The following is a 24,479-nucleotide window of genomic DNA, read 5'->3' on the forward strand; positions in this document are numbered from 1 at the left end:
AGGTGACATCACAATCCCTATGGTTACATACACAACAAAGCTGGGTTGTTGTTGTTTACACTCTGCAAGGCCTGTGGAAGTGAGTGACATCATAGCACTGTAGTTCTGAGGGTTCTAGATGGATGCAACAATCTCCTGTTGCTTCTATGAAGGCCATAATAGACGACATCACCAAACAGCTCCATAGTCACATACACAGCAAAGGAGAGATGTTGTTTACACCTAGTGATGTCAGTGGTATTGAGTGACATCACAGCACAGTGCTAAGGCTCCTGGGCCTGGACACAGCAGCGGCTGCAATATCTCAACGGAGAATACGTTTATATATATGTGTGTGTGTGCGCGTATATATATATATATATATATATATATATATATATATATATATATTTCTCCGCCGAAATCACTTTTAAACCCATTTCCACCTTTTTTTCCCTTCTCTTCCTCTTACTTTTTTTTCACGTTTTTTTACGTTTTTCTCCTTTTCGCCTCTTTTCTGGGCGTATTATTCTTCTTTTTCTTCTTTTTTTTCGTCTAATGCATACCCCATCAGTGCAGCAATGCTTATTCAATACCGCCAGCAGATGGAGACACTGGGGGATAATTTTCTAAGGATTTATACTGATTTTTCCTGTCTGAATTTGTCGCACAGAAAGTTGCAGGCCAAATATGTGTGACATTTCTGCGACTTTAGCTTCTAGAGCATTTTTACAACATTATACATAGGTGCTGAATACATAAAAAGCGACTGTTCAGCGACAGACAAGTCGCATCGGCTGAAAGTAGGCCAGAATGTCAGTCCATGTTGGAGCAGGTTTAGATACAGTCTAAAGCATAGATCTCAAAGTCTGTGCACAGAATTTAGCAAGGGCCTCGCACCTTCTGATGCATCAGGTAGGTGCACTATAGCATAGCCTAACCCTCTGTACTTTGGTCTATATTGATGCGGGACATAGACAGCCAGCTGATGACCAATCCATTAGTGCAATGGATGGCTGGAAGCATTTGTCTTTGCCTTTGCAATACCACAGAAGCAATGCATGGTCAATGTACAGCAATGACACACCTGTGTGAACAGCCAGGAGACCCCCCCATGTTATGTTACATAGTTACATAGTTAGTACGGTCGAAAAAAGACATATGTCCATCAAGTTCAACCAGGGAATTAAGGGGTAGGGGTGTGGCGCGATATTGGGGAAGGGATGAGATTTTATATTTCTTCATAAGCATTAATCTTATTTTGTCAATTAGGAACATTCAGCACCCACCCGCTATCAAGGCAGCTGCCTATCATGTCATGCCCTACCTGCACAGGTGTGCTGGCTACTCAAATGATCCAATTAAGGAGGCCATTTAGTCAGCAGCAGCAGAAGTCCTGTGCCTGGACGCTCCAACAGCGGCCAGACACAAGCAGAAGCAGCAGAAGCAGCAGCAGCACCACCTTTTGTTTTTTGGCTGCAGCAGCAGCAGCAGCAAGGCCCACAGGGCTGGCTAGCTGGCTAGCCAGCAAGCAGGTAGCAATGAAAGTAGGAATCTTTCTTTTTAACCCTGTAAGGGGGTGGTGCACTGTACCCGAAGATACTGCCATATCGGGTCAATGCATAGGGCGACGGAAGCAAGCTTCGAAATCGGCCCCCGTTCTCAAAAATCCATTTAATATATGGTCCCCAGATAGGGGACGTATCAGATATTAAACTGATAAGAACAGATACTACACTTGATCTTAGCCAAAAGGCCGAGAAGCGATAACCGTGAAAGGGGCGGGCCCAACAAGGTCCCCTTCATGGGCACTATCACTGCTTGCTGTCAGGGAGGCTGCCAGACAATTTTCCATGCACACTCTGGGCTGGGGGGCAGTCAACCACCAGTACACACAGCAGAACCTAAACCCATACCATTATTGCTAAGCAGCAAGACAGGGGCCCATTGCACTCCCACGGGGCCTTTTTAAATGCAATCCATAACCCGGATTTGCCAGGAACCCTTCTTACTCCTCCTACTTGCATGTGACACTGGGCTTAGGATCTGCATAGGAAACACACACACAAGCACACACCTACCTTTGTTGCCTGCAGATGCCTCCTTGGCTGTCCCCAAACGGTATCAAACCAACACCCACGGGAAGCTGTAAGCATAGAGGACATGCCTGCACCCCATTGGACTTACCTGTGTGGGTTAAATCCGGGTTATTTGACAACCTATGGCGGTGATGGTTCTGCTCAGGCAGAGCAGTGCTGATGCTCCTCATAAAGCTGTCGCTGCTGTGAAGGTTCTAGGTGACATCACAATCCCTATGGTTACATACACAACAAAGCTGGGTTGTTGTTGTTTACACTCTGCAAGGCCTGTGGAAGTGAGTGACATCATAGCACTGTAGTTCTGAGGGTTCTAGATGGATGCAACAATCTCCTGTTGCTTCTATGAAGGCCATAATAGACGACATCACCAAACAGCTCCATAGTCACATACACAGCAAAGGAGAGATGTTGTTTACACCTAGTGATGTCAGTGGTATTGAGTGACATCACAGCACAGTGCTAAGGCTCCTGGGCCTGGACACAGCAGCGGCTGCAATATCTCAACGGAGAATACGTTTATATATATGTGTGTGTGTGCGCGTATATATATATATATATATATATATATATATATATATATATATATATCTCCGCCGAAATCACTTTTAAACCCATTTCCACCTTTTTTTCCCTTCTCTTCCTCTTACTTTTTTTTCACGTTTTTTTACGTTTTTCTCCTTTTCGCCTCTTTTCTGGGCGTATTATTCTTCTTTTTCTTCTTTTTTTTTCGTCTAATGCATACCCCATCAGTGCAGCAATGCTTATTCAATACCGCCAGCAGATGGAGACACTGGGGGATAATTTTCTAAGGATTTATACTGATTTTTCCTGTCTGAATTTGTCGCACAGAAAGTTGCAGGCCAAATATGTGTGACATTTCTGCGACTTTAGCTTCTAGAGCATTTTTACAACATTATACATAGGTGCTGAATACATAAAAAGCGACTGTTCAGCGACAGACAAGTCGCATCGGCTGAAAGTAGGCCAGAATGTCAGTCCATGTTGGAGCAGGTTTAGATACAGTCTAAAGCATAGATCTCAAAGTCTGTGCACAGAATTTAGCAAGGGCCTCGCACCTTCTGATGCATCAGGTAGGTGCACTATAGCATAGCCTAACCCTCTGTACTTTGGTCTATATTGATGCGGGACATAGACAGCCAGCTGATGACCAATCCATTAGTGCAATGGATGGCTGGAAGCATTTGTCTTTGCCTTTGCAATACCACAGAAGCAATGCATGGTCAATGTACAGCAATGACACACCTGTGTGAACAGCCAGGAGACCCCCCCATGTTATGTTACATAGTTACATAGTTAGTACGGTCGAAAAAAGACATATGTCCATCAAGTTCAACCAGGGAATTAAGGGGTAGGGGTGTGGCGCGATATTGGGGAAGGGATGAGATTTTATATTTCTTCATAAGCATTAATCTTATTTTGTCAATTAGGAACATTCAGCACCCACCCGCTATCAAGGCAGCTGCCTATCATGTCATGCCCTACCTGCACAGGTGTGCTGGCTACTCAAATGATCCAATTAAGGAGGCCATTTAGTCAGCAGCAGCAGAAGTCCTGTGCCTGGACGCTCCAACAGCGGCCAGACACAAGCAGAAGCAGCAGAAGCAGCAGCAGCACCACCTTTTGTTTTTTGGCTGCAGCAGCAGCAGCAGCAGCAGCAGCAAGGCCCACAGGGCTGGCTAGCTGGCTAGCCAGCAAGCAGGTAGCAATGAAAGTAGGAATCTTTCTTTTTAACCCTGTAAGGGGGTGGTGCACTGTACCCGAAGATACTGCCATATCGGGTCAATGCATAGGGCGACGGAAGCAAGCTTCGAAATCGGCCCCCGTTCTCAAAAATCCATTTAATATATGGTCCCCAGATAGGGGACGTATCAGATATTAAACTGATAAGAACAGATACTACACTTGATCTTAGCCAAAAGGCCGAGAAGCGATAACCGTGAAAGGGGCGGGCCCAACAAGGTCCCCTTCATGGGCACTATCACTGCTTGCTGTCAGGGAGGCTGCCAGACAATTTTCCATGCACACTCTGGGCTGGGGGGCAGTCAACCACCAGTACACACAGCAGAACCTAAACCCATACCATTATTGCTAAGCAGCAAGACAGGGGCCCATTGCACTCCCACGGGGCCTTTTTAAATGCAATCCATAACCCGGATTTGCCAGGAACCCTTCTTACTCCTCCTACTTGCATGTGACACTGGGCTTAGGATCTGCATAGGAAACACACACACAAGCACACACCTACCTTTGTTGCCTGCAGATGCCTCCTTGGCTGTCCCCAAACGGTATCAAACCAACACCCACGGGAAGCTGTAAGCATAGAGGACATGCCTGCACCCCATTGGACTTACCTGTGTGGGTTAAATCCGGGTTATTTGACAACCTATGGCGGTGATGGTTCTGCTCAGGCAGAGCAGTGCTGATGCTCCTCATAAAGCTGTCGCTGCTGTGAAGGTTCTAGGTGACATCACAATCCCTATGGTTACATACACAACAAAGCTGGGTTGTTGTTGTTTACACTCTGCAAGGCCTGTGGAAGTGAGTGACATCATAGCACTGTAGTTCTGAGGGTTCTAGATGGATGCAACAATCTCCTGTTGCTTCTATGAAGGCCATAATAGACGACATCACCAAACAGCTCCATAGTCACATACACAGCAAAGGAGAGATGTTGTTTACACCTAGTGATGTCAGTGGTATTGAGTGACATCACAGCACAGTGCTAAGGCTCCTGGGCCTGGACACAGCAGCGGCTGCAATATCTCAACGGAGAATACGTTTATATATATGTGTGTGTGTGCGCGTATATATATATATATATATATATATATATATATATATATATATATATTTCTCCGCCGAAATCACTTTTAAACCCATTTCCACCTTTTTTTCCCTTCTCTTCCTCTTACTTTTTTTTCACGTTTTTTTACGTTTTTCTCCTTTTCGCCTCTTTTCTGGGCGTATTATTCTTCTTTTTCTTCTTTTTTTTCGTCTAATGCATACCCCATCAGTGCAGCAATGCTTATTCAATACCGCCAGCAGATGGAGACACTGGGGGATAATTTTCTAAGGATTTATACTGATTTTTCCTGTCTGAATTTGTCGCACAGAAAGTTGCAGGCCAAATATGTGTGACATTTCTGCGACTTTAGCTTCTAGAGCATTTTTACAACATTATACATAGGTGCTGAATACATAAAAAGCGACTGTTCAGCGACAGACAAGTCGCATCGGCTGAAAGTAGGCCAGAATGTCAGTCCATGTTGGAGCAGGTTTAGATACAGTCTAAAGCATAGATCTCAAAGTCTGTGCACAGAATTTAGCAAGGGCCTCGCACCTTCTGATGCATCAGGTAGGTGCACTATAGCATAGCCTAACCCTCTGTACTTTGGTCTATATTGATGCGGGACATAGACAGCCAGCTGATGACCAATCCATTAGTGCAATGGATGGCTGGAAGCATTTGTCTTTGCCTTTGCAATACCACAGAAGCAATGCATGGTCAATGTACAGCAATGACACACCTGTGTGAACAGCCAGGAGACCCCCCCATGTTATGTTACATAGTTACATAGTTAGTACGGTCGAAAAAAGACATATGTCCATCAAGTTCAACCAGGGAATTAAGGGGTAGGGGTGTGGCGCGATATTGGGGAAGGGATGAGATTTTATATTTCTTCATAAGCATTAATCTTATTTTGTCAATTAGGAACATTCAGCACCCACCCGCTATCAAGGCAGCTGCCTATCATGTCATGCCCTACCTGCACAGGTGTGCTGGCTACTCAAATGATCCAATTAAGGAGGCCATTTAGTCAGCAGCAGCAGAAGTCCTGTGCCTGGACGCTCCAACAGCGGCCAGACACAAGCAGAAGCAGCAGAAGCAGCAGCAGCACCACCTTTTGTTTTTTGGCTGCAGCAGCAGCAGCAGCAGCAGCAAGGCCCACAGGGCTGGCTAGCTGGCTAGCCAGCAAGCAGGTAGCAATGAAAGTAGGAATCTTTCTTTTTAACCCTGTAAGGGGGTGGTGCACTGTACCCGAAGATACTGCCATATCGGGTCAATGCATAGGGCGACGGAAGCAAGCTTCGAAATCGGCCCCCGTTCTCAAAAATCCATTTAATATATGGTCCCCAGATAGGGGACGTATCAGATATTAAACTGATAAGAACAGATACTACACTTGATCTTAGCCAAAAGGCCGAGAAGCGATAACCGTGAAAGGGGCGGGCCCAACAAGGTCCCCTTCATGGGCACTATCACTGCTTGCTGTCAGGGAGGCTGCCAGACAATTTTCCATGCACACTCTGGGCTGGGGGGCAGTCAACCACCAGTACACACAGCAGAACCTAAACCCATACCATTATTGCTAAGCAGCAAGACAGGGGCCCATTGCACTCCCACGGGGCCTTTTTAAATGCAATCCATAACCCGGATTTGCCAGGAACCCTTCTTACTCCTCCTACTTGCATGTGACACTGGGCTTAGGATCTGCATAGGAAACACACACACAAGCACACACCTACCTTTGTTGCCTGCAGATGCCTCCTTGGCTGTCCCCAAACGGTATCAAACCAACACCCACGGGAAGCTGTAAGCATAGAGGACATGCCTGCACCCCATTGGACTTACCTGTGTGGGTTAAATCCGGGTTATTTGACAACCTATGGCGGTGATGGTTCTGCTCAGGCAGAGCAGTGCTGATGCTCCTCATAAAGCTGTCGCTGCTGTGAAGGTTCTAGGTGACATCACAATCCCTATGGTTACATACACAACAAAGCTGGGTTGTTGTTGTTTACACTCTGCAAGGCCTGTGGAAGTGAGTGACATCATAGCACTGTAGTTCTGAGGGTTCTAGATGGATGCAACAATCTCCTGTTGCTTCTATGAAGGCCATAATAGACGACATCACCAAACAGCTCCATAGTCACATACACAGCAAAGGAGAGATGTTGTTTACACCTAGTGATGTCAGTGGTATTGAGTGACATCACAGCACAGTGCTAAGGCTCCTGGGCCTGGACACAGCAGCGGCTGCAATATCTCAACGGAGAATACGTTTATATATATGTGTGTGTGTGCGCGTGTATATATATATATATATATATATATATATATATATATATTTCTCCGCCGAAATCACTTTTAAACCCATTTCCACCTTTTTTTCCCTTCTCTTCCTCTTACTTTTTTTTCACGTTTTTTTACGTTTTTCTCCTTTTCGCCTCTTTTCTGGGCGTATTATTCTTCTTTTTCTTCTTTTTTTTCGTCTAATGCATACCCCATCAGTGCAGCAATGCTTATTCAATACCGCCAGCAGATGGAGACACTGGGGGATAATTTTCTAAGGATTTATACTGATTTTTCCTGTCTGAATTTGTCGCACAGAAAGTTGCAGGCCAAATATGTGTGACATTTCTGCGACTTTAGCTTCTAGAGCATTTTTACAACATTATACATAGGTGCTGAATACATAAAAAGCGACTGTTCAGCGACAGACAAGTCGCATCGGCTGAAAGTAGGCCAGAATGTCAGTCCATGTTGGAGCAGGTTTAGATACAGTCTAAAGCATAGATCTCAAAGTCTGTGCACAGAATTTAGCAAGGGCCTCGCACCTTCTGATGCATCAGGTAGGTGCACTATAGCATAGCCTAACCCTCTGTACTTTGGTCTATATTGATGCGGGACATAGACAGCCAGCTGATGACCAATCCATTAGTGCAATGGATGGCTGGAAGCATTTGTCTTTGCCTTTGCAATACCACAGAAGCAATGCATGGTCAATGTACAGCAATGACACACCTGTGTGAACAGCCAGGAGACCCCCCCATGTTATGTTACATAGTTACATAGTTAGTACGGTCGAAAAAAGACATATGTCCATCAAGTTCAACCAGGGAATTAAGGGGTAGGGGTGTGGCGCGATATTGGGGAAGGGATGAGATTTTATATTTCTTCATAAGCATTAATCTTATTTTGTCAATTAGGAACATTCAGCACCCACCCGCTATCAAGGCAGCTGCCTATCATGTCATGCCCTACCTGCACAGGTGTGCTGGCTACTCAAATGATCCAATTAAGGAGGCCATTTAGTCAGCAGCAGCAGAAGTCCTGTGCCTGGACGCTCCAACAGCGGCCAGACACAAGCAGAAGCAGCAGCAGCAGCACCACCTTTTGTTTTTTGGCTGCAGCAGCAGCAGCAGCAGCAGCAGCAAGGCCCACAGGGCTGGCTAGCTGGCTAGCCAGCAAGCAGGTAGCAATGAAAGTAGGAATCTTTCTTTTTAACCCTGTAAGGGGGTGGTGCACTGTACCCGAAGATACTGCCATATCGGGTCAATGCATAGGGCGACGGAAGCAAGCTTTGAAATCGGCCCCCGTTCTCAAAAATCCATTTAATATATGGTCCCCAGATAGGGGACGTATCAGATATTAAACTGATAAGAACAGATACTACACTTGATCTTAGCCAAAAGGCCGAGAAGCGATAACCGTGAAAGGGGCGGGCCCAACAAGGTCCCCTTCATGGGCACTATCACTGCTTGCTGTCAGGGAGGCTGCCAGACAATTTTCCATGCACACTCTGGGCTGGGGGGCAGTCAACCACCAGTACACACAGCAGAACCTAAACCCATACCATTATTGCTAAGCAGCAAGACAGGGGCCCATTGCACTCCCACGGGGCCTTTTTAAATGCAATCCATAACCCGGATTTGCCAGGAACCCTTCTTACTCCTCCTACTTGCATGTGACACTGGGCTTAGGATCTGCATAGGAAACACACACACAAGCACACACCTACCTTTGTTGCCTGCAGATGCCTCCTTGGCTGTCCCCAAACGGTATCAAACCAACACCCACGGGAAGCTGTAAGCATAGAGGACATGCCTGCACCCCATTGGACTTACCTGTGTGGGTTAAATCCGGGTTATTTGACAACCTATGGCGGTGATGGTTCTGCTCAGGCAGAGCAGTGCTGATGCTCCTCATAAAGCTGTCGCTGCTGTGAAGGTTCTAGGTGACATCACAATCCCTATGGTTACATACACAACAAAGCTGGGTTGTTGTTGTTTACACTCTGCAAGGCCTGTGGAAGTGAGTGACATCATAGCACTGTAGTTCTGAGGGTTCTAGATGGATGCAACAATCTCCTGTTGCTTCTATGAAGGCCATAATAGACGACATCACCAAACAGCTCCATAGTCACATACACAGCAAAGGAGAGATGTTGTTTACACCTAGTGATGTCAGTGGTATTGAGTGACATCACAGCACAGTGCTAAGGCTCCTGGGCCTGGACACAGCAGCGGCTGCAATATCTCAACGGAGAATACGTTTATATATATGTGTGTGTGTGCGCGTATATATATATATATATATATATATATATATATATATATATATATTTCTCCGCCGAAATCACTTTTAAACCCATTTCCACCTTTTTTTCCCTTCTCTTCCTCTTACTTTTTTTTCACGTTTTTTTACGTTTTTCTCCTTTTCGCCTCTTTTCTGGGCGTATTATTCTTCTTTTTCTTCTTTTTTTTCGTCTAATGCATACCCCATCAGTGCAGCAATGCTTATTCAATACCGCCAGCAGATGGAGACACTGGGGGATAATTTTCTAAGGATTTATACTGATTTTTCCTGTCTGAATTTGTCGCACAGAAAGTTGCAGGCCAAATATGTGTGACATTTCTGCGACTTTAGCTTCTAGAGCATTTTTACAACATTATACATAGGTGCTGAATACATAAAAAGCGACTGTTCAGCGACAGACAAGTCGCATCGGCTGAAAGTAGGCCAGAATGTCAGTCCATGTTGGAGCAGGTTTAGATACAGTCTAAAGCATAGATCTCAAAGTCTGTGCACAGAATTTAGCAAGGGCCTCGCACCTTCTGATGCATCAGGTAGGTGCACTATAGCATAGCCTAACCCTCTGTACTTTGGTCTATATTGATGCGGGACATAGACAGCCAGCTGATGACCAATCCATTAGTGCAATGGATGGCTGGAAGCATTTGTCTTTGCCTTTGCAATACCACAGAAGCAATGCATGGTCAATGTACAGCAATGACACACCTGTGTGAACAGCCAGGAGACCCCCCCATGTTATGTTACATAGTTACATAGTTAGTACGGTCGAAAAAAGACATATGTCCATCAAGTTCAACCAGGGAATTAAGGGGTAGGGGTGTGGCGCGATATTGGGGAAGGGATGAGATTTTATATTTCTTCATAAGCATTAATCTTATTTTGTCAATTAGGAACATTCAGCACCCACCCGCTATCAAGGCAGCTGCCTATCATGTCATGCCCTACCTGCACAGGTGTGCTGGCTACTCAAATGATCCAATTAAGGAGGCCATTTAGTCAGCAGCAGCAGAAGTCCTGTGCCTGGACGCTCCAACAGCGGCCAGACACAAGCAGAAGCAGCAGAAGCAGCAGCAGCACCACCTTTTGTTTTTTGGCTGCAGCAGCAGCAGCAGCAGCAGCAGCAAGGCCCACAGGGCTGGCTAGCTGGCTAGCCAGCAAGCAGGTAGCAATGAAAGTAGGAATCTTTCTTTTTAACCCTGTAAGGGGGTGGTGCACTGTACCCGAAGATACTGCCATATCGGGTCAATGCATAGGGCGACGGAAGCAAGCTTCGAAATCGGCCCCCGTTCTCAAAAATCCATTTAATATATGGTCCCCAGATAGGGGACGTATCAGATATTAAACTGATAAGAACAGATACTACACTTGATCTTAGCCAAAAGGCCGAGAAGCGATAACCGTGAAAGGGGCGGGCCCAACAAGGTCCCCTTCATGGGCACTATCACTGCTTGCTGTCAGGGAGGCTGCCAGACAATTTTCCATGCACACTCTGGGCTGGGGGGCAGTCAACCACCAGTACACACAGCAGAACCTAAACCCATACCATTATTGCTAAGCAGCAAGACAGGGGCCCATTGCACTCCCACGGGGCCTTTTTAAATGCAATCCATAACCCGGATTTGCCAGGAACCCTTCTTACTCCTCCTACTTGCATGTGACACTGGGCTTAGGATCTGCATAGGAAACACACACACAAGCACACACCTACCTTTGTTGCCTGCAGATGCCTCCTTGGCTGTCCCCAAACGGTATCAAACCAACACCCACGGGAAGCTGTAAGCATAGAGGACATGCCTGCACCCCATTGGACTTACCTGTGTGGGTTAAATCCGGGTTATTTGACAACCTATGGCGGTGATGGTTCTGCTCAGGCAGAGCAGTGCTGATGCTCCTCATAAAGCTGTCGCTGCTGTGAAGGTTCTAGGTGACATCACAATCCCTATGGTTACATACACAACAAAGCTGGGTTGTTGTTGTTTACACTCTGCAAGGCCTGTGGAAGTGAGTGACATCATAGCACTGTAGTTCTGAGGGTTCTAGATGGATGCAACAATCTCCTGTTGCTTCTATGAAGGCCATAATAGACGACATCACCAAACAGCTCCATAGTCACATACACAGCAAAGGAGAGATGTTGTTTACACCTAGTGATGTCAGTGGTATTGAGTGACATCACAGCACAGTGCTAAGGCTCCTGGGCCTGGACACAGCAGCGGCTGCAATATCTCAACGGAGAATACGTTTATATATATGTGTGTGTGTGCGCGTATATATATATATATATATATATATATATATATATATATATATATATATATTCTCAGCCGAAATCACTTTTAAACCCATTTCCACCTTTTTTTCCCTTCTCTTCCTCTTACTTTTTTTTCACGTTTTTTTACGTTTTTCTCCTTTTCGCCTCTTTTCTGGGCGTATTATTCTTCTTTTTCTTCTTTTTTTTCGTCTAATGCATACCCCATCAGTGCAGCAATGCTTATTCAATACCGCCAGCAGATGGAGACACTGGGGGATAATTTTCTAAGGATTTATACTGATTTTTCCTGTCTGAATTTGTCGCACAGAAAGTTGCAGGCCAAATATGTGTGACATTTCTGCGACTTTAGCTTCTAGAGCATTTTTACAACATTATACATAGGTGCTGAATACATAAAAAGCGACTGTTCAGCGACAGACAAGTCGCATCGGCTGAAAGTAGGCCAGAATGTCAGTCCATGTTGGAGCAGGTTTAGATACAGTCTAAAGCATAGATCTCAAAGTCTGTGCACAGAATTTAGCAAGGGCCTCGCACCTTCTGATGCATCAGGTAGGTGCACTATAGCATAGCCTAACCCTCTGTACTTTGGTCTATATTGATGCGGGACATAGACAGCCAGCTGATGACCAATCCATTAGTGCAATGGATGGCTGGAAGCATTTGTCTTTGCCTTTGCAATACCACAGAAGCAATGCATGGTCAATGTACAGCAATGACACACCTGTGTGAACAGCCAGGAGACCCCCCCATGTTATGTTACATAGTTACATAGTTAGTACGGTCGAAAAAAGACATATGTCCATCAAGTTCAACCAGGGAATTAAGGGGTAGGGGTGTGGCGCGATATTGGGGAAGGGATGAGATTTTATATTTCTTCATAAGCATTAATCTTATTTTGTCAATTAGGAACATTCAGCACCCACCCGCTATCAAGGCAGCTGCCTATCATGTCATGCCCTACCTGCACAGGTGTGCTGGCTACTCAAATGATCCAATTAAGGAGGCCATTTAGTCAGCAGCAGCAGAAGTCCTGTGCCTGGACGCTCCAACAGCGGCCAGACACAAGCAGAAGCAGCAGAAGCAGCAGCAGCACCACCTTTTGTTTTTTGGCTGCAGCAGCAGCAGCAGCAGCAGCAGCAGCAAGGCCCACAGGGCTGGCTAGCTGGCTAGCCAGCAAGCAGGTAGCAATGAAAGTAGGAATCTTTCTTTTTAACCCTGTAAGGGGGTGGTGCACTGTACCCGAAGATACTGCCATATCGGGTCAATGCATAGGGCGACGGAAGCAAGCTTCGAAATCGGCCCCCGTTCTCAAAAATCCATTTAATATATGGTCCCCAGATAGGGGACGTATCAGATATTAAACTGATAAGAACAGATACTACACTTGATCTTAGCCAAAAGGCCGAGAAGCGATAACCGTGAAAGGGGCGGGCCCAACAAGGTCCCCTTCATGGGCACTATCACTGCTTGCTGTCAGGGAGGCTGCCAGACAATTTTCCATGCACACTCTGGGCTGGGGGGCAGTCAACCACCAGTACACACAGCAGAACCTAAACCCATACCATTATTGCTAAGCAGCAAGACAGGGGCCCATTGCACTCCCACGGGGCCTTTTTAAATGCAATCCATAACCCGGATTTGCCAGAGACCCTTCTTACTCCTCCTACTTGCATGTGACACTGGGCTTAGGATCTGCATAGGAAACACACACACAAGCACACACCTACCTTTGTTGCCTGCAGATGCCTCCTTGGCTGTCCCCAAACGGTATCAAACCAACACCCACGGGAAGCTGTAAGCATAGAGGACATGCCTGCACCCCATTGGACTTACCTGTGTGGGTTAAATCCGGGTTATTTGACAACCTATGGCGGTGATGGTTCTGCTCAGGCAGAGCAGTGCTGATGCTCCTCATAAAGCTGTCGCTGCTGTGAAGGTTCTAGGTGACATCACAATCCCTATGGTTACATACACAACAAAGCTGGGTTGTTGTTGTTTACACTCTGCAAGGCCTGTGGAAGTGAGTGACATCATAGCACTGTAGTTCTGAGGGTTCTAGATGGATGCAACAATCTCCTGTTGCTTCTATGAAGGCCATAATAGACGACATCACCAAACAGCTCCATAGTCACATACACAGCAAAGGAGAGATGTTGTTTACACCTAGTGATGTCAGTGGTATTGAGTGACATCACAGCACAGTGCTAAGGCTCCTGGGCCTGGACACAGCAGCGGCTGCAATATCTCAACGGAGAATACGTTTATATATATGTGTGTGTGTGCGCGTATATATATATATATATATATATATATATATATATATATATATTTCTCCGCCGAAATCACTTTTAAACCCATTTCCACCTTTTTTTCCCTTCTCTTCTTCTTACTTTTTTTTCACGTTTTTTTACGTTTTTCTCCTTTTCGCCTCTTTTCTGGGCGTATTATTCTTCTTTTTCTTCTTTTTTTTCGTCTAATGCATACCCCATCAGTGCAGCAATGCTTATTCAATACCGCCAGCAGATGGAGACACTGGGGGATAATTTTCTAAGGATTTATACTGATTTTTCCTGTCTGAATTTGTCGCACAGAAAGTTGCAGGCCAAATATGTGTGACATTTCTGCGACTTTAGCTTCTAGAGCATTTTTACAACATTATACATAGGTGCTGAATACATAAAAAGCGACTGTTCAGCGACAGACAAGTCGCATCGGCTGAAAGTAGGCCAGAATGTCAGTCCATGTTGGAGCAGGTTTAGATACAGTCTAAAGCATAGATCTCAAAGTCTGTGCACAGAATTTAGCAAGGGCCTCGCACCTTCTGATGCATCAGGTAGGTGCACTATAGCATAGCCTAACCCTCTGTACTTTGGTCTATATTGATGCGGGACATAGACAGCCAGCTGATGACCAATCCATTAGTGCAATGGATGGCTGGAAGCATTTGTCTTTGCCTTTGCAATACCACAGAAGCAATGCATGGTCAATGTACAGCAATGACACACCTGTGTGAACAGCCAGGAGACCCCCCCATGTTATGTTACATAGTTACATAGTTAGTACGGTCGAAAAAAGACATATGTCCATCAAGTTCAACCAGGGAATTAAGGGGTAGGGGTGTGGCGCGATATTGGGGAAGGGATGAGATTTTATATTTCTTCATAAGCATTAATCTTATTTTGTCAATTAGGAACATTCAGCACCCACCCGCTATCAAGGCAGCTGCCTATCATGTCATGCCCTACCTGCACAGGTGTGCTGGCTACTCAAATGATCCAATTAAGGAGGCCATTTAGTCAGCAGCAGCAGAAGTCCTGTGCCTGGACGCTCCAACAGCGGCCAGACACAAGCAGAAGCAGCAGAAGCAGCAGCAGCACCACCTTTTGTTTTTTGGCTGCAGCAGCAGCAGCAGCAGCAGCAAGGCCCACAGGGCTGGCTAGCTGGCTAGCCAGCAAGCAGGTAGCAATGAAAGTAGGAATCTTTCTTTTTAACCCTGTAAGGGGGTGGTGCACTGTACCCGAAGATACTGCCATATCGGGTCAATGCATAGGGCGACGGAAGCAAGCTTCGAAATCGGCCCCCGTTCTCAAAAATCCATTTAATATATGGTCCCCAGATAGGGGACGTATCAGATATTAAACTGATAAGAACAGATACTACACTTGATCTTAGCCAAAAGGCCGAGAAGCGATAACCGTGAAAGGGGCGGGCCCAACAAGGTCCCCTTCATGGGCACTATCACTGCTTGCTGTCAGGGAGGCTGCCAGACAATTTTCCATGCACACTCTGGGCTGGGGGGCAGTCAACCACCAGTACACACAGCAGAACCTAAACCCATACCATTATTGCTAAGCAGCAAGACAGGGGCCCATTGCACTCCCACGGGGCCTTTTTAAATGCAATCCATAACCCGGATTTGCCAGAGACCCTTCTTACTCCTCCTACTTGCATGTGACACTGGGCTTAGGATCTGCATAGGAAACACACACACAAGCACACACCTACCTTTGTTGCCTGCAGATGCCTCCTTGGCTGTCCCCAAACGGTATCAAACCAACACCCACGGGAAGCTGTAAGCATAGAGGACATGCCTGCACCCCATTGGACTTACCTGTGTGGGTTAAATCCGGGTTATTTGACAACCTATGGCGGTGATGGTTCTGCTCAGGCAGAGCAGTGCTGATGCTCCTCATAAAGCTGTCGCTGCTGTGAAGGTTCTAGGTGACATCACAATCCCTATGGTTACATACACAACAAAGCTGGGTTGTTGTTGTTTACACTCTGCAAGGCCTGTGGAAGTGAGTGACATCATAGCACTGTAGTTCTGAGGGTTCTAGATGGATGCAACAATCTCCTGTTGCTTCTATGAAGGCCATAATAGACGACATCACCAAACAGCTCCATAGTCACATACACAGCAAAGGAGAGATGTTGTTTACACCTAGTGATGTCAGTGGTATTGAGTGACATCACAGCACAGTGCTAAGGCTCCTGGGCCTGGACACAGCAGCGGCTGCAATATCTCAACGGAGAATACGTTTATATATATGTGTGTGTGTGCGCGTATATATATATATATATATATATATATATATATATATATATATTTCTCCGCCGAAATCACTTTTAAACCCATTTCCACCTTTTTTTCCCTTCTCTTCTTCTTACTTTTTTTTCACGTTTTTTTACGTTTTTCTCCTTTTCGCCTCTTTTCTGGGCGTATTATTCTTCTTTTTCTTCTTTTTTTTCGTCTAATGCATACCCCATCAGTGCAGCAATGCTTATTCAATACCGCCAGCAGATGGAGACACTGGGGGATAATTTTCTAAGGATTTATACTGATTTTTCCTGTCTGAATTTGTCGCACAGAAAGTTGCAGGCCAAATATGTGTGACATTTCTGCGACTTTAGCTTCTAGAGCATTTTTACAACATTATACATAGGTGCTGAATACATAAAAAGCGACTGTTCAGCGACAGACAAGTCGCATCGGCTGAAAGTAGGCCAGAATGTCAGTCCATGTTGGAGCAGGTTTAGATACAGTCTAAAGCATAGATCTCAAAGTCTGTGCACAGAATTTAGCAAGGGCCTCGCACCTTCTGATGCATCAGGTAGGTGCACTATAGCATAGCCTAACCCTCTGTACTTTGGTCTATATTGATGCGGGACATAGACAGCCAGCTGATGACCAATCCATTAGTGCAATGGATGGCTGGAAGCATTTGTCTTTGCCTTTGCAATACCACAGAAGCAATGCATGGTCAATGTACAGCAATGACACACCTGTGTGAACAGCCAGGAGACCCCCCCATGTTATGTTACATAGTTACATAGTTAGTACGGTCGAAAAAAGACATATGTCCATCAAGTTCAACCAGGGAATTAAGGGGTAGGGGTGTGGCGCGATATTGGGGAAGGGATGAGATTTTATATTTCTTCATAAGCATTAATCTTATTTTGTCAATTAGGAACATTCAGCACCCACCCGCTATCAAGGCAGCTGCCTATCATGTCATGCCCTACCTGCACAGGTGTGCTGGCTACTCAAATGATCCAATTAAGGAGGCCATTTAGTCAGCAGCAGCAGAAGTCCTGTGCCTGGACGCTCCAACAGCGGCCAGACACAAGCAGAAGCAGCAGAAGCAGCAGCAGCACCACCTTTTGTTTTTTGGCTGCAGCAGCAGCAGCAGCAGCAGCAAGGCCCACAGGGCTGGCTAGCTGGCTAGCCAGCAAGCAGGTAGCAATGAAAGTAGGAATCTTTCTTTTTAACCCTGTAAGGGGGTGGTGCACTGTACCCGAAGATACTGCCATATCGGGTCAATGCATAGGGCGACGGAAGCAAGCTTCGAAATCGGCCCCCGTTCTCAAAAATCCATTTAATATATGGTCCCCAGATAGGGGACGTATCAGATATTAAACTGATAAGAACAGATACTACACTTGATCTTAGCCAAAAGGCCGAGAAGCGATAACCGTGAAAGGGGCGGGCCCAACAAGGTCCCCTTCATGGGCACTATCACTGCTTGCTGTCAGGGAGGCTGCCAGACAATTTTCCATGCACACTCTGGGCTGGGGGGCAGTCAACCACCAGTACACACAGCAGAACCTAAACCCATACCATTATTGCTAAGCAGCAAGACAGGGGCCCATTGCACTCCCACGGGGCCTTTTTAAATGCAATCCATAACCCGGATTTGCCAGGAACCCTTCTTACTCCTCCTACTTGCATGTGACACTGGGCTTAGGATCTGCATAGGAAACACACACACAAGCACACACCTACCTTTGTTGCCTGCAGATGCCTCCTTGGCTGTCCCCAAACGGTATCAAACCAACACCCACGGGAAGCTGTAAGCATAGAGGACATGCCTGCACCCCATTGGACTTACCTGTGTGGGTTAAATCCGGGTTATTTGACAACCTATGGCGGTGATGGTTCTGCTCAGGCAGAGCAGTGCTGATGCTCCTCATAAAGCTGTCGCTGCTGTGAAGGTTCTAGGTGACATCACAATCCCTATGGTTACATACACAACAAAGCTGGGTTGTTGTTGTTTACACTCTGCAAGGCCTGTGGAAGTGAGTGACATCATAGCACTGTAGTTCTGAGGGTTCTAGATGGATGCAACAATCTCCTGTTGCTTCTATGAAGGCCATAATAGACGACATCACCAAACAGCTCCATAGTCACATACACAGCAAAGGAGAGATGTTGTTTACACCTAGTGATGTCAGTGGTATTGAGTGACATCACAGCACAGTGCTAAGGCTCCTGGGCCTGGACACAGCAGCGGCTGCAATATCTCAACGGAGAATACGTTTATATATATGTGTGTGTGTGCGCGTATATATATATATATATATATATATATATATATATATATATATATATATATATATATTTCTCCGCCGAAATCACTTTTAAACCCATTTCCACCTTTTTTTCCCTTCTCTTCCTCTTACTTTTTTTTCACGTTTTTTTAAGTTTTTCTCCTTTTCGCCTCTTTTCTGGGCGTATTATTCTTCTTTTTCTTCTTTTTTTTCGTCTAATGCATACCCCATCAGTGCAGCAATGCTTATTCAATACCGCCAGCAGATGGAGACACTGGGGGATAATTTTCTAAGGATTTATACTGATTTTTCCTGTCTGAATTTGTCGCACAGAAAGTTGCAGGCCAAATATGTGTGACATTTCTGCGACTTTAGCTTCTAGAGCATTTTTACAACATTATACATAGGTGCTGAATACATAAAAAGCGACTGTTCAGCGACAGACAAGTCGCATCGGCTGAAAGTAGGCCAGAATGTCAGTCCATGTTGGAGCAGGTTTAGATACAGTCTAAAGCATAGATCTCAAAGTCTGTGCACAGAATTTAGCAAGGGCCTCGCACCTTCTGATGCATCAGGTAGGTGCACTATAGCATAGCCTAACCCTCTGTACTTTGGTCTATATTGATGCGGGACATAGACAGCCAGCTGATGACCAATCCATTAGTGCAATGGATGGCTGGAAGCATTTGTCTTTGCCTTTGCAATACCACAGAAGCAATGCATGGTCAATGTACAGCAATGACACACCTGTGTGAACAGCCAGGAGACCCCCCCATGTTATGTTACATAGTTACATAGTTAGTACGGTCGAAAAAAGACATATGTCCATCAAGTTCAACCAGGGAATTAAGGGGTAGGGGTGTGGCGCGATATTGGGGAAGGGATGAGATTTTATATTTCTTCATAAGCATTAATCTTATTTTGTCAATTAGGAACATTCAGCACCCACCCGCTATCAAGGCAGCTGCCTATCATGTCATGCCCTACCTGCACAGGTGTGCTGGCTACTCAAATGATCCAATTAAGGAGGCCATTTAGTCAGCAGCAGCAGAAGTCCTGTGCCTGGACGCTCCAACAGCGGCCAGACACAAGCAGAAGCAGCAGAAGCAGCAGCAGCACCACCTTTTGTTTTTTGGCTGCAGCAGCAGCAGCAGCAGCAGCAAGGCCCACAGGGCTGGCTAGCTGGCTAGCCAGCAAGCAGGTAGCAATGAAAGTAGGAATCTTTCTTTTTAACCCTGTAAGGGGGTGGTGCACTGTACCCGAAGATACTGCCATATCGGGTCAATGCATAGGGCGACGGAAGCAAGCTTCGAAATCGGCCCCCGTTCTCAAAAATCCATTTAATATATGGTCCCCAGATAGGGGACGTATCAGATATTAAACTGATAAGAACAGATTTTTTTTTTTTTTTTTTTATCTAAAGCCGAGGAACGTGCTTTCGATTCACCCAAAGTGCAAGAAAAAGTGCAAACGTGTTACACTAAAAAAACGTGCACAAAGGATGCGGTCTATCGCAAGCCCTTCTCCGATAGGAGAGAGGCCCCCCAACAAACCTTACCCTTCGCCTCCGGACCAAAAGGTACCTGCGAGGTTCCAGGTTCGATGTCCCTTTTCGCCGAAGCTACTAGGGGACCACAAATGCTCCCGGCATCCCCCTTGGCGCTAGCCAAGGTATCTGCCCGCAGAGCCGATTACGGTAGGTACCCTGCCAAAGCAGGAGTACCCGGGGTTTTTGCAGGGAGGTGCGGAACCTAATGGCCACACACACCTCCCCTAGACCGCCAGGAGGGACACCCAGAAGGGCTACCGCATCCTGACAAATCCTGTGAACACACAACACGCAAAAAGTGACACAGTGAGACAAAAAAGAAATAAATAAGTGAATGTGTGCAGATATACTGCCCGGACATCCGGCCGGATCTATAAAAATTTCTCTGATCCTAGCCAGAAGGCCGGGAATCAAGAGGTGAGTGCCACAAGGTGAAGAGATTATGGTGCCCGTGCTTCAACCCAGTGAGTCTATTCTCCCAGTGAGTTTCGGCACCTCGGGGTCACCACTCCCCGAGGCACAAAAGTACCTCGGCTCTAGACCCTCTCAGCCTCATGGCGAGACCCGGAGGGAACAGGTCACATCGGGGCAGCCGTCGAGCTGATTCCTCAGAACCAGCCCCGGAAAGCCCTGGTACACCTGCATCCTCCATGCAGCACCCATCCCCACCAGCATGAAAACTGATAAGAACAGATACTACACTTGATCTTAGCCAAAAGGCCGAGAAGCGATAACCGTGAAAGGGGCGGGCCCAACAAGGTCCCCTTCATGGGCACTATCACTGCTTGCTGTCAGGGAGGCTGCCAGACAATTTTCCATGCACACTCTGGGCTGGGGGGCAGTCAACCACCAGTACACACAGCAGAACCTAAACCCATACCATTATTGCTAAGCAGCAAGACAGGGGCCCATTGCACTCCCACGGGGCCTTTTTAAATGCAATCCATAACCCGGATTTGCCAGGAACCCTTCTTACTCCTCCTACTTGCATGTGACACTGGGCTTAGGATCTGCATAGGAAACACACACACAAGCACACACCTACCTTTGTTGCCTGCAGATGCCTCCTTGGCTGTCCCCAAACGGTATCAAACCAACACCCACGGGAAGCTGTAAGCATAGAGGACATGCCTGCACCCCATTGGACTTACCTGTGTGGGTTAAATCCGGGTTATTTGACAACCTATGGCGGTGATGGTTCTGCTCAGGCAGAGCAGTGCTGATGCTCCTCATAAAGCTGTCGCTGCTGTGAAGGTTCTAGGTGACATCACAATCCCTATGGTTACATACACAACAAAGCTGGGTTGTTGTTGTTTACACTCTGCAAGGCCTGTGGAAGTGAGTGACATCATAGCACTGTAGTTCTGAGGGTTCTAGATGGATGCAACAATCTCCTGTTGCTTCTATGAAGGCCATAATAGACGACATCACCAAACAGCTCCATAGTCACATACACAGCAAAGGAGAGATGTTGTTTACACCTAGTGATGTCAGTGGTATTGAGTGACATCACAGCACAGTGCTAAGGCTCCTGGGCCTGGACACAGCAGCGGCTGCAATATCTCAACGGAGAATACGTTTATATATATGTGTGTGTGTGCGCGTATATATATATATATATATATATATATATATATATATATATATATATATTCTCCGCCGAAATCACTTTTAAACCCATTTCCACCTTTTTTTCCCTTCTCTTCCTCTTACTTTTTTTTCACGTTTTTTTACGTTTTTCTCCTTTTCGCCTCTTTTCTGGGCGTATTATTCTTCTTTTTCTTCTTTTTTTTCGTCTAATGCATACCCCATCAGTGCAGCAATGCTTATTCAATACCGCCAGCAGATGGAGACACTGGGGGATAATTTTCTAAGGATTTATACTGATTTTTCCTGTCTGAATTTGTCGCACAGAAAGTTGCAGGCCAAATATGTGTGACATTTCTGCGACTTTAGCTTCTAGAGCATTTTTACAACATTATACATAGGTGCTGAATACATAAAAAGCGACTGTTCAGCGACAGACAAGTCGCATCGGCTGAAAGTAGGCCAGAATGTCAGTCCATGTTGGAGCAGGTTTAGATACAGTCTAAAGCATAGATCTCAAAGTCTGTGCACAGAATTTAGCAAGGGCCTCGCACCTTCTGATGCATCAGGTAGGTGCACTATAGCATAGCCTAACCCTCTGTACTTTGGTCTATATTGATGCGGGACATAGACAGCCAGCTGATGACCAATCCATTAGTGCAATGGATGGCTGGAAGCATTTGTCTTTGCCTTTGCAATACCACAGAAGCAATGCATGGTCAATGTACAGCAATGACACACCTGTGTGAACAGCCAGGAGACCCCCCCATGTTATGTTACATAGTTACATAGTTAGTACGGTCGAAAAAAGACATATGTCCATCAAGTTCAACCAGGGAATTAAGGGGTAGGGGTGTGGCGCGATATTGGGGAAGGGATGAGATTTTATATTTCTTCATAAGCATTAATCTTATTTTGTCAATTAGGAACATTCAGCACCCACCCGCTATCAAGGCAGCTGCCTATCATGTCATGCCCTACCTGCACAGGTGTGCTGGCTACTCAAATGATCCAATTAAGGAGGCCATTTAGTCAGCAGCAGCAGAAGTCCTGTGCCTGGACGCTCCAACAGCGGCCAGACACAAGCAGAAGCAGCAGAAGCAGCAGCAGCACCACCTTTTGTTTTTTGGCTGCAGCAGCAGCAGCAGCAGCAGCAAGGCCCACAGGGCTGGCTAGCTGGCTAGCCAGCAAGCAGGTAGCAATGAAAGTAGGAATCTTTCTTTTTAACCCTGTAAGGGGGTGGTGCACTGTACCCGAAGATACTGCCATATCGGGTCAATGCATAGGGCGACGGAAGCAAGCTTCGAAATCGGCCCCCGTTCTCAAAAATCCATTTAATATATGGTCCCCAGATAGGGGACGTATCAGATATTAAACTGATAAGAACAGATACTACACTTGATCTTAGCCAAAAGGCCGAGAAGCGATAACCGTGAAAGGGGCGGGCCCAACAAGGTCCCCTTCATGGGCACTATCACTGCTTGCTGTCAGGGAGGCTGCCAGACAATTTTCCATGCACACTCTGGGCTGGGGGGCAGTCAACCACCAGTACACACAGCAGAACCTAAACCCATACCATTATTGCTAAGCAGCAAGACAGGGGCCCATTGCACTCCCACGGGGCCTTTTTAAATGCAATCCATAACCCGGATTTGCCAGGAACCCTTCTTACTCCTCCTACTTGCATGTGACACTGGGCTTAGGATCTGCATAGGAAACACACACACAAGCACACACCTACCTTTGTTGCCTGCAGATGCCTCCTTGGCTGTCCCCAAACGGTATCAAACCAACACCCACGGGAAGCTGTAAGCATAGAGGACATGCCTGCACCCCATTGGACTTACCTGTGTGGGTTAAATCCGGGTTATTTGACAACCTATGGCGGTGATGGTTCTGCTCAGGCAGAGCAGTGCTGATGCTCCTCATAAAGCTGTCGCTGCTGTGAAGGTTCTAGGTGACATCACAATCCCTATGGTTACATACACAACAAAGCTGGGTTGTTGTTGTTTACACTCTGCAAGGCCTGTGGAAGTGAGTGACATCATAGCACTGTAGTTCTGAGGGTTCTAGATGGATGCAACAATCTCCTGTTGCTTCTATGAAGGCCATAATAGACGACATCACCAAACAGCTCCATAGTCACATACACAGCAAAGGAGAGATGTTGTTTACACCTAGTGATGTCAGTGGTATTGAGTGACATCACAGCACAGTGCTAAGGCTCCTGGGCCTGGACACAGCAGCGGCTGCAATATCTCAACGGAGAATACGTTTATATATATGTGTGTGTGTGCGCGTATATATATATATATATATATATATATATATATATATATATATATATTCTCCGCCGAAATCACTTTTAAACCCATTTCCACCTTTTTTTCCCTTCTCTTCCTCTTACTTTTTTTTCACGTTTTTTTACGTTTTTCTCCTTTTCGCCTCTTTTCTGGGCGTATTATTCTTCTTTTTCTTCTTTTTTTTCGTCTAATGCATACCCCATCAGTGCAGCAATGCTTATTCAATACCGCCAGCAGATGGAGACACTGGGGGATAATTTTCTAAGGATTTATACTGATTTTTCCTGTCTGAATTTGTCGCACAGAAAGTTGCAGGCCAAATATGTGTGACATTTCTGCGACTTTAGCTTCTAGAGCATTTTTACAACATTATACATAGGTGCTGAATACATAAAAAGCGACTGTTCAGCGACAGACAAGTCGCATCGGCTGAAAGTAGGCCAGAATGTCAGTCCATGTTGGAGCA

The 24,479-nt window shown here is 46.0% G+C and overlaps 10 non-coding genes and 1 pseudogene across 10 annotated transcripts; all 11 read right to left on the bottom strand.

Annotated features, from left to right (window-relative positions):
- Nucleotides 1-1,556: 1,556 nt before the first annotated feature.
- LOC130319285 (U2 spliceosomal RNA) lies at nucleotides 1,557-1,747 on the bottom strand. Its single transcript, XR_008865516.1, has one exon. It is a non-coding gene; the product is annotated as a U2 spliceosomal RNA (small nuclear RNA).
- Nucleotides 1,748-3,840: 2,093 nt separating this feature from the next.
- Nucleotides 3,841-4,031, bottom strand: LOC130319297 (U2 spliceosomal RNA). The gene has a single exon (XR_008865527.1). It is a non-coding gene; the product is annotated as a U2 spliceosomal RNA (small nuclear RNA).
- A 2,091-nt stretch (nucleotides 4,032-6,122) lies between these two features.
- LOC130319307 (U2 spliceosomal RNA) lies at nucleotides 6,123-6,313 on the bottom strand. Its single transcript, XR_008865534.1, has one exon. It is a non-coding gene; the product is annotated as a U2 spliceosomal RNA (small nuclear RNA).
- Nucleotides 6,314-8,395: 2,082 nt separating this feature from the next.
- Nucleotides 8,396-8,586, bottom strand: LOC130319300 (U2 spliceosomal RNA). The gene has a single exon (XR_008865530.1). It is a non-coding gene; the product is annotated as a U2 spliceosomal RNA (small nuclear RNA).
- A 2,092-nt stretch (nucleotides 8,587-10,678) lies between these two features.
- Nucleotides 10,679-10,869, bottom strand: LOC130319308 (U2 spliceosomal RNA). Its single transcript, XR_008865535.1, has one exon. It is a non-coding gene; the product is annotated as a U2 spliceosomal RNA (small nuclear RNA).
- Nucleotides 10,870-12,969: 2,100 nt separating this feature from the next.
- On the bottom strand, nucleotides 12,970-13,160 carry LOC130319309 (U2 spliceosomal RNA). The gene has a single exon (XR_008865536.1). It is a non-coding gene; the product is annotated as a U2 spliceosomal RNA (small nuclear RNA).
- A 2,087-nt stretch (nucleotides 13,161-15,247) lies between these two features.
- LOC130319286 (U2 spliceosomal RNA) lies at nucleotides 15,248-15,438 on the bottom strand. The gene has a single exon (XR_008865517.1). It is a non-coding gene; the product is annotated as a U2 spliceosomal RNA (small nuclear RNA).
- A 2,087-nt stretch (nucleotides 15,439-17,525) lies between these two features.
- On the bottom strand, nucleotides 17,526-17,716 carry LOC130319287 (U2 spliceosomal RNA). Its single transcript, XR_008865518.1, has one exon. It is a non-coding gene; the product is annotated as a U2 spliceosomal RNA (small nuclear RNA).
- A 2,101-nt stretch (nucleotides 17,717-19,817) lies between these two features.
- Nucleotides 19,818-20,002, bottom strand: LOC130319303 (U2 spliceosomal RNA). Its single transcript, XR_008865533.1, has one exon. It is a non-coding gene; the product is annotated as a U2 spliceosomal RNA (small nuclear RNA).
- Nucleotides 20,003-20,695: 693 nt separating this feature from the next.
- Nucleotides 20,696-20,855, bottom strand: LOC130319305 (U2 spliceosomal RNA; annotated as a pseudogene).
- A 2,092-nt stretch (nucleotides 20,856-22,947) lies between these two features.
- On the bottom strand, nucleotides 22,948-23,138 carry LOC130319288 (U2 spliceosomal RNA). The gene has a single exon (XR_008865519.1). It is a non-coding gene; the product is annotated as a U2 spliceosomal RNA (small nuclear RNA).
- Between the last annotated feature and the right edge of the window lie 1,341 nt (nucleotides 23,139-24,479).

The sequence above is a fragment of the Hyla sarda genome, unplaced genomic scaffold (assembly GCF_029499605.1).
Source record: "Hyla sarda isolate aHylSar1 unplaced genomic scaffold, aHylSar1.hap1 scaffold_2108, whole genome shotgun sequence".
Lineage (NCBI taxonomy): Eukaryota > Metazoa > Chordata > Amphibia > Anura > Hylidae > Hyla > Hyla sarda.